This window comes from Sus scrofa, chromosome 3 (genome assembly GCF_054392235.1).
Source record: "Sus scrofa isolate SSC_HxYL_T2T_F1_AM1 chromosome 3, Sscrofa_HxYL_maternal_Yorkshire_Landrace_v2.0, whole genome shotgun sequence".
NCBI classification, from domain to species: Eukaryota; Metazoa; Chordata; class Mammalia; order Artiodactyla; family Suidae; genus Sus; species Sus scrofa.
Genome location: NC_139385.1, coordinates 106859226 through 106873108, shown reverse-complemented (window position 1 = coordinate 106873108; position 13883 = coordinate 106859226). Strand labels below are relative to the sequence as shown.

Here is a 13883-nt window from a genome sequence, read left to right as displayed (position 1 = left end):
GAGCCCTCTCTTTATCTCTCACACCACACCATGTCTAATCCATTGGCAATCTTTTTAGCTCCGCCTTCAAAATATATTCAAAATCCAACTACTTCTCATCACCTCCATGACTGCCATCCCTTCCCTTCCACCATCATCTCCCCTGAATTGGCACCATAGCCTCCTAAGTGGCCTCCCTGCATCCTCATTTGTCCCTAAGGTTTATTCTCTACACAATAGCCAGAGCAGTCTTAAAGCATAAGTCACAGTGTGTCAATGCTCAGCTCAAACTCACTTCTGGCTTCCCATCTTGCTCAGCGCAGAGCCCAGTACTTCCCACCCTCTGCCTCTGTGGCCTCGTCTCCAGTGATCTTCCCGGGCTCTGCTCTAGTCACATAGTCTTCTACTCTGGCAAAGGCCAAGTCCTCTCCCATCTCAGAGCCTTTGCACTTGGCCTTCCCTCTGCTTGTTATGCTCCTGTTATCCTCTCAAAAATCTGCAGGCTTGACTCCTTGAGTATCAAGACGTCCCTTGATGACCTTAGATTAATGAGCACTCAGTCACCAAACTCAAATTTTGAAACTTGACTTTTTACAAATAAGACATGACCTACTCTAAAGAGAAACCAACGAAAGGTTCAACACTTTAGAAAAGATCTATTAACTCCAACTTGGTTACCTCTACTCTGGGCAATGAACAAATCAGTGAGTATTCTAAGGATAGGCTTGGAAATTTTAAGCTTTGATGCCTTGGAAAGACTGAGGATATTTTTGTGCTTGGGTAGAGGTTTATTCTTCTCTTTAATTCGAGCCCTGCCTCCATCCATAAACAATTGTAAACTGTCCTTACAGTGTAGGGGGAATTGGTAGAATCTCTCTCATATGGTCTATAACCCAACATACTTGTGATATAAGTCTTTTCTGTGCTTGTCCAAAATATCACATGGAAGTCTGATGTCCGCAATGGAAAGTCATGAATTCAGAACTGTCCTGACATTCAGAGCTTGAATAATTTTCTGATCCCCCTGGCCATGTGCTTCAAGAAATACCTTTCCTTCTAGTTCAGATGATAGTGGGGCTTCAGCACATGAATGTCTTCTTTGGGAGGTGAGCTGCATGAGCCTGTGCATTTTACAAGGCCTGGAACCTCATAAAGGTATAGAAAACAAGCACAGAATTATAAGGAGACTTACACATTTGCAGAGAATGGATGGTCCTTGCTTTCATATATTATTTATACCTAAAAAGCTGTATATTCATTTATTTATAGAAAAAACCCTGTTGAACATTCATACATGCTATTAGGTTAGGTTACCTGATAAGGTAGTCTTTATCACAGAAAACTGGAAATTATGTCAAGCTTCTTATTTAACCTTATTTACTATTTCAATACAAAAATCTAAAAATTTTAAAAATTTAATGTCTTCCTTCAAAATTCAACAGAATCAACTATGAGCATCTGATTAAGGGTAAGATTTGACTGATGTCGACATCCCTGATACATTCCATTGTCTCTGTATTACGTAAGTTTGAGACCTATGCCTGAATTCTTTTTGAACCATCTTTTGAAATTTTTTAAATAATTCTTTACGAAAAATTGTATGTTCTATTGGACATCAAGGACCCATGGGAGAACATATTCCAAAGAATTCCCGTAGATGCAAAGGCGGTGACACCGCGTGGCTAGGTTAAGGAATGGTATGGTCATGTCATAGCAGAAATGTTTGCTCATGATCTGATTGACAAAGTCTGTGTTGTTATAAAAACTTGTTACATGAAAGGTAGTTTAAAGGTTAACAGTGCCTAAGGTGTGAAAATGTGGACCACCCCACCCCACAGAAATGGAGGAACAGCGTCATACAGAGAAGGAGGTTTGATCAATGCAAAGGATTTTTAAACAAGTGTGTTCTCACTGCTTGAGCTATTGAAGCTTCTCTTAAGATATTCTAACTGTATCCAACCAAGGAATATGTCTGGCTACCAACACCTCATAATTGGTGATTAGCATTGTTAACCATTTGACTGGTACTGTTAACCATTTGACTAGAAAATTACACTTTTAAAGATTTGAATTTTGAAAGAAATTATGTAAATGTAACATAACGTATGCCATTTTAAACTTGCACCTTAAAGAATTCTGCAGTGAAAATTAGGACGATTGAGTGTCTTTAATATTTTTTTTCATCTGTGGGTTATTTACTGCGATGCCTGAATGGGTTGCTTAACCTCACTGTGCCTCAGTTTCCTTACCTGTGAATGAGAGGATTGAGCCACATAATGTTCTTTGAGCAACAAATATATTATGGTAGAAAATATAAGAAAAGACAGTTTAGAAAAACTACGGATATGCACAAAGAAAAAAATTGCACAGGATTTTACTCCCCTGTAGATAACATTTTTAAATTGTCTTTTTAGGGCCACACCCACAGCATATGGAAATTCCCAGGCTAGGGGGCAAATTAGACCTATAGCTGCCAGCCTACACCACAGCCACGCCATATCTGGCAGAGTCTGCAACCTACACCACAATTCACCAGATGGTTTAACTGACTGAGAGAGGCCAGGGAATGAAGCCAATCCTCATGGATACTAGTCAAGTTCATTATTGCTGAGCCACGACGGGAACTCCTTTTTTTTTTTTTCCCTGTAGATAACTTTTTTCCTTTGTGTATATACCTACTCATACACATTTTATTTTTTAGAAAATCGGATCATGGTATACACATTCCTTTATAATCTCATTTTTCCTCCACTTTTAATACCATATTTTGAGTATTTTTCCCTGTCATTCAGTATAGTTCGACAAGATTTTTTTCATGGTAGCATGGTATCCAATGATTTGAATATGCCATAATTTATTTAACTAGTTTGCTATTATTGGACAATTAGTTTCTAATTTTACACTCTTAGAAATGTTGTGACAATGATCCTTGTATTTAAATCTTTTTTCACATGTGTGATTTGGGATAAATTCCCAGAAATGGAATTGCTGGGTCAAAGGATTTTTGTTATCAATGCCAAACTACCCTACCCATTTTGTGCCAATTTACACTTCATTAGCAGTGTGTAAGGGTGTCTGTTTCTTCTCCACTCTCACCAGCCCTGAATGATATCATTTAAGATGATATGTCTTTAGAATTTACATTCAAGGTGATCTTGGAGCCAATATATTTATTTCTTTGCCTACTCGCGATCACATTTAAATAACAGAAAAGGTGGGGCATGCAATTTTATAAGCAGTAAGTGAGCAGAAAGATGCCATCATCAAACTAGTTCGGTGGATTTCTGGAAAGAGAAAGGAGAGGGCGCGTGGCAACTACAGAACAGAAATACAAAGGAGCCACAGCCCAGAACATGTGTGGAAGGTACAGAGCCTAGCCTAAAGCCAGCTGTTCTGTAGAACCCTTAAGGAGCTCCAGGCAAGGAGACTGTAGTTACTCCAGAGGGAGGAGCCAGATATGCAGCTGAAAACAAGTGACTATTTGAAGGTCTGTATATAGAATATGTAGTGAGTATATTTACTCTCTCACTGCTGAAGGACCTGGAGCCAGACCATGACTCCCAAGGTCAGAAAATAGAAGTTTCTTTTAGAAAGAAATGGTTCAATAGTTTGGGGAGAACTAGGAAAGCTAGTGTGGGGACCCTCTGCTATCATGGCCAGCTCCCACTCTCCAATTCTGTGTTCACAGAAATATGTTGTGTCTATAAACAAACAAAGGATGCTATGAGAAAGGAGCTACAGAAAATAAGAAAGTGCCTCTAGAATCTTAACATACTATTGTCATAAATAAAAATTCAGTGGAAGGGTGGTAAGATATAGTCAAAGAAATCTAGAACATGGACTGAAAGAAGGAAAGTGATGGGAATAGATATAATGAATAGTGAGACATAGGGATTAATTCTTTTGGTCCAATAGCCAAATAATAGGAGTTTCATAGAGAAAATTAAAAGGCTAGTAGCAAAGAACAAATAGAAGACTATCTCCCACAAAATCAAAAGAACAATACACTGAATCAAAAAAAAAAAAAAAATACCCTGAGACATATCATGGTAGAATTTCAGGATAAAAAGGATCCCCAAACTCCCAGAGAGTGAAAACAAAACAAAGCCACCTACTGAACAATAGTTGGCTGACATCAGAGTCCACTGTCAATATTTATGTTAGAAGAAAGTTTTGATAGATAATGATTTTTTTTTTTTGACCTAGAATTCTATATCCAGCAGAACTATCAATCATGTTTGAGGACAGGCATGCAAGGTCTTAGAAAGCTGGCTTTCTACACACTCTAAATCAATATTTCTATCAAAATGTACTCTACTGGCAAGAATAAGGGAACAACCCAGAACAAGGAAGATGATGGATTGCAGCTACAGTGACTACACCCAGCAGAGTGGTGAAAAGAAGTGGTGGCACTCCAGCTGTTCTGGAGACTAGAGAGCAGGCAGCCCAGGTTGGGGGAGGTGGACAGGGAGCATCTCCACAAGGGCAGACCCTGAGAGAAGGGGACCCAGGGAAAACTTGTGGATCTGAGAAAGGCAACTGGTAGAGTGAAAGGGGAAAAAAAAAATCCATTTGAATTTGATGCTAGGTATATTCTCCATCGAGTGGCCCATGGATTGTCACATTGGACCCGTGGAAAAGAGAATATATGTGACATCACTTACAAAGTTATAATATTACGTAAATACTATTAATTCACTTTCAGATTTGGGAACCAATGTGTATACAAAACACGGAACTCAATGACGCTTAGGAAGCAATGTCCATGTTGTCATCGTCGATGGTCTAACAGGGAAGACCCAGGGGATGGAGAGGGCTGCAGCACTCATGTCCTCCAGTTAGAACGTGGAGGGCCAATGGGTATTGTCTATAGCTGATGAACAAGAAATTGACACTTAGATTGCTTTTTTGCAGTTGTAGAGGAGAGTAGAGGAGGGACCGAGACTTGCCGTGTTTAATTAATTATTTTCTGAAGGGCTGAAAGTGAAGTGAGATGGTGAGTGTGAGGGAATCCTCATCTGTCTTAGCAGCAAGGTGAGAGCGAACGTCTAAAATAAGAAATCAGGAAACTGAGGTACAAACATTTTATTTAGGGACATGGCAGCGACAGCCAGAAGAACCCAAATAGAAATTATTAAAATTGGCTTCCTCTGGGGAGTATGGGGCAAGGGACTGTTGCCGCTCATCGTAAGTTCACATGTAGCTTTGGCTTTTAAAAACCGAATACACCATGATGCTTGATTTTGTGTATCTTTTAACAAACAAATAACACAAGGATACAAAGGCCCAAAGAAACTTTAGCTAATTTGATAGGTAAAAGGGAAGGAAAAAAATCTTACTCTTGTTTGAATTTGTGTCTTTGCTTATTTGAACCAAATGATTTCAAAGTTGCTGTGACTCTTAGATTTCATGCTTCTATGAGATTTTTTTCTTTTTTTTTTTTTAAGGGCCGCACCTGAAGCACATGGAAGTTCCCAGGCTAGGGGTCGAATCACAATTACAGTTGCTGGTCACAGCCACAGCAACGTGGGGACTGGAATGGCCTCTGCAACCTATACCACAGCTTATGGCAACCCCAGATCCCCAACCCAGTGAGTGAGGCCAGGGATCGAACCCGCGTCCTCATGGATACTGGTCGAGTTTGTTTTCGCTGTGCTGCAATGGGAACCCCATGCTTCTGTGATTTTTATAAAACTTTTCTTTTTCACATAGGACATGCTTCCAACTCTATGATGCAAAGTAGTGGCAAATAGAACCTGATACACACCAAATCCCCACACAGCAGCATTGCCAGGAGGGCATTTACTCCCTGAAGCTGGGCATCCTGCCCGTGTTCCTGGTGCATAGTCTGAGCCTTCCAGCTGTTGGGTTGTGGGATTGGTGTTCCTTCTACTATGAGCTCCAGGAGGACAATGGAAGGACTTTCCTTTCATTGCTGTCCTGCCCAGGAACCAAATCCGCCATCATGCATGCAGCGTGGGCTCCTTGAGCAGCTCAAGATGTGTTCTTTCCCCAGGATCTCCTTGAGTCCACATGCTCTGGGCTGGGTCCAGGGTAACAGGACCAGTGGGCTGGGAGTTGGGGAACCCTGCTTAATCTAGGCTCCTCCTCTTCAAGCTGTGAGGATGCAGGCAAGCCACTTCCATCCCTGAGCTTTGGCGGCCGAAATGGTTCAGATAAGGCTATTGCCTCCCTCACCCAGCTAACACATGTAAGGTGCTCAGTAAAGGGTGTTTATTAGAGTTGGGATGATTAGTGTGAGCAAAAGAATCTCTTTGTGAGGCGCTCAAAGTGTGGAATAACAGTTAAAAGGTCTTGGGTTTTCAAGGGGGTCAGGACCTGAACGCCTTTGTGAGCAGCCACTGGGACAAGGTCCTGCTTGGCTGTGCTTTTACAGAGGCAGAGAAGCTCCTGGTTTGGAGATCATTTTTCTCTTCTTTTCTTTTCTTTCTTTCTTTCTTTTTTTTTTTTTTTTTTTTTTTTGTCTTTCTGCTATTTCTTGGGCCACTCCTGCGGCATATGGAGGTTCCCAGGCTAGGGGTCGAATCAGAGCTGTAGCCGCCAGCCTGCGCCAGAGCCACAGCAATACAGGATCCAAGCCGCATCTGCGACCTATACCACAGTTCACAGCAATGCCGGATCCTTAACCCACTGAGCAAGGCCAAGGATCAAACCCGCAACCTCTGGTTCCTAGTCGGATTCATTGACTACTGAGCCACGACGGGAACTCCTGGAGATCATTTTTCTGGTTTCACCGTCCTGAGTTCCCAACTGGGTTCAGCTCAAGAACTTGGAACCCCTCCTCCCCCCACAAAAGGGGAGGGATTCACAGTCTAGGTGGGAAGTAACCATAGTGACCTGACAGCTGATATTTAGAGGCTGCTAGCTGTGTGCCAGGCCCAGCTCCAGATGCTGCGCCCTCTGATTTAATCCTCCCAACACCACAAGGCAGGTGCCACTGACATACTTAATGTGCAGATGACGAAATCGAAGCCAGGGCCACACAGCTGGTGACAGGCAGTGCGGAGGTTTGGACCAGGTAGGCTGGCTTCAGAGCCTTTCCTCTCAACGGCTGCAATTGGCTTAGCATCAAAAATAGGAAAGGTAGGATAAAACACACAGATACAAGCACAGCCCATGAGAGAGAACACGGCAAACCAAAATGCAGAGTGCAGAGAGCTGATGTGTAGTGGGGATTTGGCACTTGAGAACACCGGAGGCAAGTGGCTCCCTTTCCTGCTGTTTGCACGCCACATCTCCTCGTAGGATGCACAGTCATGCGCTGCCATTTCCCTGAAAGAAGACAGGAAATCTACACCGGGACCAGATGATGCTCTGTAAGCCATTACACACTCCTGACTTTAGGTTTGGCACCTTTGGATGTTTTCTCAGCTCAGGAAAGCCTGTGCACCCACAGACTTATTTGTTTCTAGCCGCCTCTGTCATCAGAGGAAGCCCGCTCTCTAGGTCTGTTTCTGAGCCTGTTGAAAAGAGGAAGCAGGTGCTTGCTTGGCGATTTGTGGCCTGTGGAGAGCTGGGGTCTGTAATGAACTGGGCTTTGACACGGAGACAGTGGCTGCTCCTCAGTTGGCTCCTGGGACCTGGTAACGGGGGATGGGCAAGCCATGCGTCAGCCACTTTTGAGGGGCCTTTCCTTAAGGTATGTCTGGGAACCAAAGCAAGCTGTTCTCGTGGGGCTTGGGGGTTAGAAGTAGGTAGTGACAAAGGGGTTGACATGTTTTGTGACAAGTCAACTCAAGGACATGATTTTTAAAAATCAAATGGTTCAAAAGAGCATAGAGTGAGAAATAACGCCCCTTCCCTGATTTCTGGCCCATCAATCCTATAGTTTCCATCCTTTGAGGCAGCCCCTGTTTCCTGTTGATGAAAACTCCTTCTAGAGATAATGTATGCAGAACAGGTGTGAGTGCATGTGTATATTCACATACACACCCATTTTGTTCACGCGGTAGTCTAGTGTAATTAACATATCACTCCTGCTTTTTTTCCCACTTAACATACCCCATAGACAGCTTCATAAGTCTGTACATTTATATTTTTCATTCTTTTTTGAGGCTTGCATAGTGATCCACCAATGTCCTTTAATTTCTTTAAGCTGTTTCCTGTTCATGGATATTTATGTCCTTAATGTCATTAAAAACCATTCTAGGGCATTTGGTCTAATTTTTTTGTTTGTTTTGCATAAGAGGAAATTGAGATCCACACATAGAAAAGACAGGATTAAATAATTCAACAGGCTCTCAAACTTACATTTTGGATGTGTTTTTCTTGCTTTTACCATATTTTGATCACAGAAGACAAGAGAAGGTGGCTGTGAGTGTGTTTTTGCACACAGGGGTGGGTGTGCGAATGTGTGCCTCCATGGGTAGGTGTACATTATGTTGTGTGACAGATGTGTTCTTTAAAAACTCTGAATGAACCCTTTTATTTTTAAAAATGGAATATGAAATTTTAAATGCCCTGAGGGTGGGAAGATGATTTGTTATTTAAAGGAAAATTGTAGAGCAATCCTTTGTGAAACGATGGCTTCTTTTTTTTTCCTTTTTCAAAAGCGACTTTATTGAGGTATAATTCACATGCAAAAAAAAAAAAGTATCCATTTTAAGTGTGTGGCTTGATGTGATTTGACAATTGTGTACATTCCTGTCACTACCACCCAATCAACATATAGAGAGAACTTTCACCTTCACCAAAAGCTCTTCTGTGCCTCTTTGGGGTGTTTTGTTTTTAATTGAATATATACTTGAATATTTTAAAATACAGCACTCACAAAATCATTCAATCATCCTCTGTCTCTTTGAATCCAGTTCCCACCTCCACTGCCAGACCACCGATAGGCTTTTTTGTCACTATAGATTAGTTTTGCCTGTTCTAGAACATTACGTAAGTGGCATCATATAGTATATGCTGTTCTGCATTTGGCTTCTTTCCCACAGCACTCATTTTGTTGCATGTATAGCAGTTCTTTTTTTTTTTTTTTTTTTTTTTTTTTTTTACTGCTGAGTAAAAGCCTATCATATGGATGCAACATGGTCTGCTTATTCATTTTTCTGTTTTGGGGAGTTCCCTTCATGGCTCAGCAGTTAAGAAACCTGACTAGGATCCATGAAGATGCGGGTGTGATCCCTGGCTTTGCTCAGTGGGTTGGGGATCCTGTGTTGCCGTGAGCTGTGGTGTGGGCCGGCAGCCGCGGCTCTGATTGGACCCCTAGCCTGGGAACTTCCAATTTTCTGTTCTTGAACATTTGGGTTGTTTCCAGTATTTGGCTGTTATGAATGCAGCTGCTGGGAACGTTTGCCCACAGGTTGATGGCCTCCCAAGCAAATCATCTCCATAGTTCAGTTGTGCAGATCCAGTTTAAGATCAGGCCATTCATCCACTGAGCCAATGTGTCCAAATATGTATTCAAGCCCTGCATGTGCTGGAGAGGCAGGCTTCTGCCCTGTAGGTACACACACTACAGCCTGCATAATATCTTTGTACCACCATGGAAGGTGATTGCCAAAGAAGCAATCCCCCTCTCCCCTTGCCTTATGAAAGTAAGCACTATTGGAAGCCCAGGAACCAAGTGGATCTTGTAAAATACTTAATTACATGTGCACCCTCTGCTTTTGAACCAGCCAAGGCACTCTACCAATAGAGCTAGCAGCAAACTCGTCAAATGAAGAGTCCTTAGTTTAATTGGCCGCTAACTCCAAAATCGGCACCCAGCAGCTGCTCCAGAGCTGCCCATTGTAGTGCCTCCGCTTTTTTTTGTGCCTTCTCAAAGCAGCAGCTCACAGGACGCCAGCTGCGTAGAGGTCTTTGGCTCTGTCTGGCTTGCCTCTTCCATGCCAGGGGCCTCTGGGGATGGTAGCATGGCCGAGGGGCCTCCAAGGGAGAACAGCCAGCAATAGAGGGGGTGCCAGCCGGCCGTGGGAAGCAGGTCCTCTGCTTTGGGAAAGAACCCCCAAGGCTTCTCCCTTCTCCCGCCCACCTCCTCCTCTCTCACTTCTCACCCTCCCCTGAGTGAAAAAGAAAGAGTCTATTATCTAGGACTTAATTGGTGCAACATAGGCAGTGCCAGCCTCTCCTCCTCCTTCTTCACCCTTCTGGAGACATCCTTTTCTGACCCACCCTCTACCTTTTGCTTCTTTCTAGGTCCTGGTGCCTGATGGCAGCTGGGACGGGAAGTGAAACACAATTTGGGCCTGTGTGAACTTTGAGGGCTGGTCTCAGAGGTTTGCCTAGAGGTTCCCAGTGAAAGTTGAGCCTCTGGTAGGTGAGGAGGAAGCTTGACTGTAACTTATTTTGTTTTTCCCTTTTTATCGCCACACCTGTGGCATATGGAAGTTCCCGGGTTAGGGGTCGAATCAGAGCTGTAGCTGCTGGCCACAGTCACAGCCACAGCAATGCCATACCTGGATCTGAGCTGCATCTTTAACCCAGGCCACAGTTTGCAGATCCTTAACCCACTGAGCCAGGCCAGGAATCAAACCTGCATCCTCATGGATACTAGTCTTAACCCACTGAGCCGCAACAGGAACTCCCTGACTGTGATATTCTTATCGACTTTGTCTTAAGCTCTCACCCCCAAACACAGGCATGCAGATACCTCTGGGTCGGTGACACAGTGGTACCGGCTAAGCTGGCTGCATGGGGGCTAGTCTGGTGGTCATAGTTCCCACTGGGCAGGTGTGGTGTGGCGGGAGGAGTACTGGACTGAGAGGAGACCAGGGTGCCAGTTTTGACTCTGCCACTTAACCCTCATTATCCAGCTCCTGGGGATTCATCCTCAGACACTATAACGTGAATGGCGCTCCCTGCAGTCGTACAGCGTATGTGCTCTCACTGCCCATTGCTTGTCTTCCTTAACGTCGGCTTTCTCAGGCGTACCTTACTTGTTCCCTTACAGGAATCCATGAAATAACACTTCTGATGGGCCTTGTGAGTGGTTGGGCACCACCCACCAAAGTGCCTCTGTGTCTATTTGCTTTTCAGAAATGGCTTTTTCCTGGTTCCTATGGTGTGGGCTCCGTCCCCATTGCTTTGTTCGTAACTGGCAGGAATGGAGCTCTTGTTTATGACCAGACTTATCCCCAAAGGCTGCCGTGAGGGGTTGGGGTGCAGGGGTGGTGCGAGGTGTTCAACACATTGCTCTGCCTTAAACTGGTCCGACTGGGGAGACAGCCAGTTGCACGAGGAGAATGAACCCACAGAGGACAGCTGGAGGCTTAGAGGTAGGAGAACCTTGGGACTGGGTATTCAGAGAAGGCTTCCTGGGGCTTGAGAAGGGAACTCCTGGGCTGGGCTTGAGACCAGGCTCTGTCTGTCATCTCTCCTGGGAGCTCCAGGAAGCCTGTACCGCGATCCAGCTGAAATCATTCTGAACCCGTTTTTATATCTGAAAAACTGGGGATATGTAAAACCAGCTCCACAGGAGATTCGATGAACAAATTTAGGTAAAACTTCCAATACAGTGTCTGAGGACTAACAGGTGCTCAGACAAGATGTGGTCATCCCCATGCCCACCTCAAGACCCTCTGATGACCAGGGCTCTAGCGTTTTTTGCCCTTGGGTTTCTCCAGGGCTGGATGAGAAACTCTCACTGTAGTTCTACATCTGATACCATAGCATTGTAAAGTCATCAGATGTCCTGGAATAACATGTAATAACATCAACTTTGGGCAAGAAAATGCCTTTGCAGGGGACGGAGGGGGGGGAGGTTCATAGAGTGGAAAGAATGTCACATTGGCTTAAGCAGCAGATTTGAAGACTTGGCTTTTTAATAACAACAGCGGCAACAATTACTGAGTATCCTGTGCCAAGCACCATGCTAATCCCTGTACATAGATAATCAAAGTTTACATCATGACAAGCCCAGTGTCACAGGACCTGTTATTAGCTCCATTTTGCCGAGGAGCATGCTGAGGCTTAGAGAAGGTAGTTGCATGCTTCAGGCCAGAGAGCTACTAAGTTCACCCTTTAGTGCCATGTACTGAGGAACTCCTGAGTGCCAAGTGCTTATCACGTGTATCTCATGGAATTTGCACAACAACCCGTTTCACAGATGAAGAGACCGAGTCTGAGGTGCAGAGAGAATAAATACTTGCCTGACCTGTAAATGACAAAACTGGGATTCAGCTCTGGTCTGACTCCAAAGTCTGTGTTTGGCTTCCCCATGGTTCTACTGCTTCCAGCCTCAGCTGGAGGGGAGACCACAGGCAAGTTGAAAGAGAATCAGAGTCAAAGAAAACAGAGATGCTATCTGGGAAAGCACGTCAAATAAAGGTATGAGGTTCACGGAGATTTGATGAATAGAGTTGGCCTCTGGGAGAACTAGGAGGAACCTGGAACCCAGGAGAAGGAGCTGAGAATTAACCCTGGGAATGGTTGGGAGGAGGGGGGAGGGCTGCTTTTATGCAGTGCCAGCTGCCTGGTGGTGATGCCAGCTGTCAGCTTGGAGGGGTTGCACAGGGCTGGGCACCTACATTGCTTCATTATCTGGGCCGCATAATTGTGAGCAGAATTTGCGATGAAGCTAATTTGCCCACGAGGTTGCACCGCATTCCACCCCCTTTTGTACCTGATAACCCTCCAGGCCTCCATGCCAAAGTCCCACCAACCCTGGGTGGATTCTCAGAGCCTCCTCACTCGGCCGGCTGGGGCTCAGCCAGCGCTCTGCAGCCATCTGCCCAGCTCTTTGTTGCTTTTGGCATGTTTAATAGCTTAATTTCTATTTTTCTGTTTGGCGATGCAGTTGCTCACCATTGAGGCAGCAGTGGGCGCTAAAATGGTTTCTGATCGCTATCTTGAATGTTAATATCCTAATACATTTTATCACCAATGACCTGTCCCCCTTGCCACGAGTTCTCACTCTCCTTTCACAAAGATAGGCACGCTGCCTGCCTTCTGATAGGCCTCGCAGTCCATCTCATTCCTTCGCTGTCTCCCTCCCTGCTTTTCTCAGATATCATTGTACTTTGCCAATGAAATCCACAGTCGTGGGAAATCTTTGACTTGGAGGATATGAGAAAGTGTTTCATTCTGCCGGCGGGGTTTAATAGGGATGATCTAATCTCTGAGAGGCATACATCATTTAAATTCCGTGCTTTTGGACAAGGGGGCCCCTGATACTTTTGAACTGTGGCAGGGACAGGATTCTGGTTGGGCTCTGTTTAATGGAGCTGACTAGGTCTTCCTGTTTGTAATTCAGTGATTGGAAAGGAGCAGGACTAGTGGTAAGGAGGCTGGAGAACATTTTCTTTACCCAGAAACCGAAAATCACAGACTTTGAGGGGCAGAGGGGATGCGGAAAGTCATCTCGTGGCATCACCAGTGTGTTATTTGGTTCCCATCTGGATCTCAAGCTCAAGATCCCAAACCTAGGTGAGCGGTCCCCATGGAGCCACCTGAGAGCTCCCTGCCCTGACACAGTGCATGAAATAGCACCTGTGCCTTCAGTGGCGGGCGCTGAAGACCCCTGCTGGTAGAAGTACAGTTTTGAGGAAAACCTTCAGCACTCTCAGCCACTAAAGTCTGAATCTAGATATTCAAGTGGGGCTCATGAATGGCTCAGGGAACCTGGATTAGGAGTGAAGTGAGATGGGGGTTGAGGGGGTGGAGGAGGGACCCAGAGAGCATTGGTTCAAGTTGAGTTTTTAGCGCATAGGGAGGATCCGATGCTCCTGGTACGGCTGCCTCTTCTTCCTCTCTTGTCTCATTGGAATATCATTTTAGAGCCGATCAGCTGCCCTCCTTCCTTCCTAGGGGAGGGGCTTGGAGGAACAACTATCCCAGAGTAGGCTCTGGGGATTCTGAACAAAGAAGCTTTTCCTGCCTCCACAAAACTTTATGGGGTATCTCCTGACCAACAGGAGTAAGCCAAACACTAGGGATGCAAA

General features: G+C 44.7%; 1 protein-coding gene across 4 annotated transcripts in view; it reads left to right on the top strand.

Moving 5' to 3' along the window:
- PRKCE (protein kinase C epsilon) overlaps nt 1-13883 on the top strand; it is a 514046-nt gene that overhangs the window by 179934 nt on the left and 320229 nt on the right. The window contains exon 1 of one of the 4 annotated variants that reach the window (XM_085019382.1): nt 9218-10257. The exons of the other annotated variants lie outside the window; for them this stretch is intronic. The gene's annotated coding sequence lies outside the window, so the exon portion shown is untranslated. Of the gene's footprint in view, nt 1-9217; nt 10258-13883 lie in introns of those variants that run through there. 4 annotated transcript variants of the gene reach the window in all.